Source organism: Schistocerca americana, chromosome 6 (assembly GCF_021461395.2).
Source record: "Schistocerca americana isolate TAMUIC-IGC-003095 chromosome 6, iqSchAmer2.1, whole genome shotgun sequence".
Classification (NCBI taxonomy): domain Eukaryota; kingdom Metazoa; phylum Arthropoda; class Insecta; order Orthoptera; family Acrididae; genus Schistocerca; species Schistocerca americana.
Genome location: NC_060124.1, coordinates 340520349 through 340525635, shown reverse-complemented (window position 1 = coordinate 340525635; position 5287 = coordinate 340520349).

The following is a 5287-nucleotide window of genomic DNA, read 5'->3' as shown; positions in this document are numbered from 1 at the left end:
TTCCATTGACAATATCATAGTGACTGGTTACAGCAAACTGAGCACTTGATGAATTTACATGCAGTGTTTTCTTGCCTAGAGGAAGCTGCCCTGAAGAGTGAACTTGACAAATGCAAGTTTTTCAAGGAAACCATAGAATATCTCAGATATGTGCTTAGTGCAAACGGCATCATGCCCACAGATTGTCATCTAGCCACTACTGATTCTGTACTGCACCCCAAGGACCTAGCTTTCTCAGGGAAAGTCAATTATCATGCGAAATTTTTTATGCAGGCAGCTGATCTCATGTATCCACTCAGCAGGCTACAAAGCTAATGTGTCACATTCAGTTGCTCAGAGAAATGCAAATGATCAATTCAAATGCTAATATGGAAACTTGTGTCAGTACCATGTATATCTATTTACATGCCTGGAAAAACAGTAGCAGTAGCAGCAGATTTGTAGGCGTGGTGCTTACATATCAAAATCCTGATGGGTTAAAGTAGCCCATTTGTTTTATGACAAAGAAATTACTCACAAATTCAAAAAGAGGCATCTGCAGTAGTCTCTGAAATAAAGTGAGTCCACATGTATGTGTGTGATATTTATAACTATGACTTCTACTACAAGCCTGCAGGGGAACATGCAACTGCTGGCACTCTTCAGTTACCTATGGGACAGGACCCAACATTTGATGAGGAGGAATTCCAACTGGTTTCAGAATTACAGCAAACAACATTTTCTCAATGATGTCACAGACCATTGCCCAAGCTACAGATGATGTCCCAGTCTTGTGAAGGATGGCCACATACATACTCAAAGGATGGCCAAAAAAACATTCTGCCAACAAGCAAATTCAACCCTTGTGCACCATCAGTTACAACTTGTAAATGGTGTAATCATTTCCACCATTTATATAACAGCTTTGTGTCATCATTCTGACAGTACTGAGACAAAGGATTCTTGCCTTGTTTCGTGAAAAGAATGAAAAACTTGTCCCACCACTGTTTCTACTTGCCAGGGCTCAATAGTGACATAGAGGTCTTGATCCACCTCTGCACCAATTGCATCAAGGTGCAGCAGGCTGCAAAGGCCACTTTTTCATCTTGGCTTAAGCCCATGTAGCCATGGGGATGGTCCCATATTGATTTTGCCATGCCGTTCCACCAATTCCAAGTGACTGGAAGTAGATGTGTTGTCAAACTTCCGTTATATTGTTGCAATGTCATCCACCATCACAAAAACAACAGTTAAGGAATTGACCAATGTCTTTTTCAGTAGTGTCTCACAGTAGACCACAATTTAAACTGAAGACATTTGAGGATTTCTGGCCAGGGTGCGATTTGCGCTTTTACCAGTGGGTGGATGTCTTAGGGGGTTAGTAGAATTATATATGTTACTAGCTTGGACCGTGGCATTATGCATGGTTAAACAGCTATTTATAAATAGATGTTAATGCCGAAACTCACTATTCATGCGTATGCACTATCAGAAAAGCCATCCCTTGTTATATCTTTAAAAGTACATTATAGGTAAAACTTCTTTACAAAATCATCTACATACAGGTATATGAGAGGAATTCAAGAAGTAGAGGAACATTTGTGAAAAGCTGTACTTATTCTGATGTTAGAAAACTGAAACATATTAGTAGTATTAATAGTAAGACTTACTAAAAACTTTCAGTGTTCGGCTCCACAAATTTAAATTATATGTAAAGTTTTACTCCAGTGTGTGGGAAATCAACATCCCGGGTTGGGATGCATAAACTAAAACCAGAGGAGGGGATGATCTGATGCAGAGGGAGGGAAATCCCCCCCATCCCCCCTGCAAATTGCACACTGTTTCTGGCATAGAAATGGTATACAAAACCTGGTATCAACACTGTTTCACCTCGAAAGCAATGCCAAAGCCAAAATAATGTTCAGGATATTTAAACAACATATGTTAAAAACTGTGAGTGAGGCATCTACACAAGTGGCTGTCTTACAAAGCATTTTCAGTATGGTGTAATCATTTACACCATTTATGTTCAACAGCCTTGTGTCATCATTCTGACAATGCTGAGTCAAAGGATTCTTGCCTTGTTCCATTAACAGAAGGACATGAGCGAGTGCATTGCTCTACATCATATTTCTAGAGACAAGAGCACCATGAGCCTCATATCCATCAAAGACATATTTAATGCCTGGCAAGGTTTCATCTTCACAACGCTGCATCATGTATGACGTTAACAATAGGGACACACTACAGAGAAAATAGCAAAACCAGTTGAAGCCCTGGTAGTCAAATATCCCACCTCCTTCCTAGCAGTCACCCTTGAGATGCTGGAGCCTATGCCAGGACAGCCAGACCTGCAACTGCATCGCCAGCCACTGCCAAGGCATCCAGCTGCCAAGTTCAGCCAAGACTGGGGAAGACACAGGATGGTGAAGCATGGTACATAGGAACTTCACTTCTGAACAGCATAGGCAAGTGCATCTGCCATCCAGACAGACAGTATCACTTCATTTGTAGCTTGGGTGAGGACATTCTCTATTCGGAGGACAAAATGGACAGCCTTGCCCACGCTGCCACCACCTGCAGTGCAGCAAATGTCACCAGCTCAGCACTGTTCGACTTGGAGTATAACATTCTCACTCCTCATATCCCACACAGCACTACTGACGTCATTCTGTGCCCTACATCGCAAATCCATGGTTGAGGCTTTTTGTATCCAGAGGGCTATCAATACAGACTCCCCAGAGATAGCTACACAGTTGTGGATGGTCTCTCACCAGAGGACACCAAAGCATCACATAAGAATGAGGTGATGCCATCAAAGACCATGCTATAACGCACAGGCATAGCCAGTTGTATCACACTTTGGACAAAGGAGCCCCCATGGGAGCATCGGCACTCTCGTGGCGCTATACCTACGCTGTTCACCATCACACTCTGCCGGACAAACAGTGCTACAATAGTTGGTTTCCTGTCATGGAATCAGTGTGGTTTATTGATACTTGTGCTGTCAATGACTCTTAGCAGTGAGTGGTTTCCAGTGTGTGTGAACTTGTGTTACTTACACTGCTGAGTGAACTCAGTATTCCACCTAGTAATGTATTGTATCTTGAATTCATGATACAAAGGTAGCTGAGATCTGGCATAAAAGAGAAAATAAATGTGATAGTCCTATTTTTTCGTGTGTTTATGGATTGTAAATAAAGTCATAGTACTGAAAAACAAAATAAATAAATAAATGTAATAAAGCTTTTGTTATGTGGCCATTTGGATGTATTCATGAGCACCAAATTGTAGAAGTGATAATATAATAAATGCTAAAAGGAAAATAAATGTATTACTGATATGAAAACATATCAGAAATGAGTTCCAAACCATATCAATATGTCACTTATATATCATCTTACTACATCTTTACTACATTATTTACTCCTCTATTATGTGCCCTTGGTTAACAAATTTCCGTTGTTTGTCTAGAAAACTCACTCTGAATGTAACCGAATCAGCATTTATGATACTGTGAAAGTATTCTTTTTTCTTTCTTACAGTGCACAATCCAGGATGAAATAACAAAAATATGAAAAGTGTTGGTGTCTCTTCTACCTAGTGATTAGCAAACTATCCTCTTCATATTGTTGCTTTTCACTTCCAAGCTAGAGTTTTACTGCTATCATTTGTCAGTCATGGAGGATATGCAAGCCATTTATTGTGGATTCACATCTATTTCATGAAAGACAGTAGGAGTCAGAAGTAAACTATCAACTGGTGCTGTGCTTTGTCTTTTTATTTTTATTAGAAATTTTAATGTGGGGTACAACTCAAAGTAACTCTAGGTTCTCTCTGTCATAACTATCCAAGATGAAATCCATGTTTAAATCATCACATGCAACAACACTCAATTATTTCTACTAAATCTCATTAATGAATTTAGATTTTCCATTTCCTAAAGTAAATGTGAGAAGCTCTTCTTTCTTATTGAATAGGCTTCTTAAGTTTGAATGATAAGTCCAAAAGTTTTGCTATTTTGAATTTAAGCCTTTCTGATATACAAGGTGCCATTTTTTTTCCACTTATCGCTTGTATTGTGTCACTGCTTATTATTCAGTTATGTTTTTGAGAAACATTTATTCTAAACATTCTAATGATAACAATGAAAATCACTGCAACAGGACACTTACTGTTCTGATTACACTGCATGCTTCCAGAAATTATTCATAGAATTGGCCTATTAACAAAAACACCTAGCTGTAAAACCAACCAAGATTTTGTGTGACTGAATAAAGAGTGAAATATAGATCACAGTCATATGTGACCATCCAATCCTGTTCAGTGACTCCTAAAGCTTTGTGTTTGCATGTTTTAATAGAGGAGTCATCCAGGGCTTTTTGTATCCCTCAAAGAGTAACAAGTTCTTCACATTAGTGGGAGGACCGTATTCAGCAATGTGCCCAATGTCATCCTCAATTGTATAACTGAGGTTACAAATACTGCTCCCTTTCCCCAGCCACACTGAAGTTACCTTTGTTTTCACTGCCTGCCAGTAGGGGTGCCAATCATAGTGTGAAGCCACTACCTGCAAATTTTTTGTTTTAGCATGACTTGGCAAGCAATGTAATTAATAAAACACTTGAATCAACCACAATCTCCCAAAAACCACATATGAGATCTTAGAATTAATATTGGGTTAAACTTATCAGATTTTCAAGTGGATATCCACATAAAGCAACTGACAGTTGCAAAACCCAATCATGACATTCTAGTACCTTCTGCCACAGAAGTCGAACACGCACCAGAACAAATAGACGTGGTTGGCCCATAGAGGGCTCCGCCTCCGCGGCGGCTATTCCGCGCAGCGGCTCTTGCGCAGTGAGGGCGCCACCGCTACACCACGTGCAGACAGTGGCCAATAGCCGCTCCCTCCAGTTTCGTATATAGGGACCCGCTCTGCCCTAGTCCAGTCAGTCTGGTACTCACTCTGGATTTTGTTTCTATCTCAGCGGTACTGCGTTCTGGTCGTTGCTCGTTATTGACATTTGCCTGGCTCTGGTTCCGAGTGGATTTACTGTTGGTGTTTGGTGTTGTGGTTTCCACAAGCCTCCATTGTTTATCTCTTCCTTGTTGTGTCGGTCATAGTCGGTCGTTGTCGGTTGTTGACAGTTCTCGTTGGTCTGTCGTCTGACTCGTCCTTGTGTTTACCCAGTGGTGCGCGCTCCACTGCCGGTGGCTTCCCCGCCTGGTGGCTCCAATCCGCAGCCCAAGGCGTTCCCGCAGTTGGTTTTGGTTACTACAGAGATGACCTCTGCAAAACTCT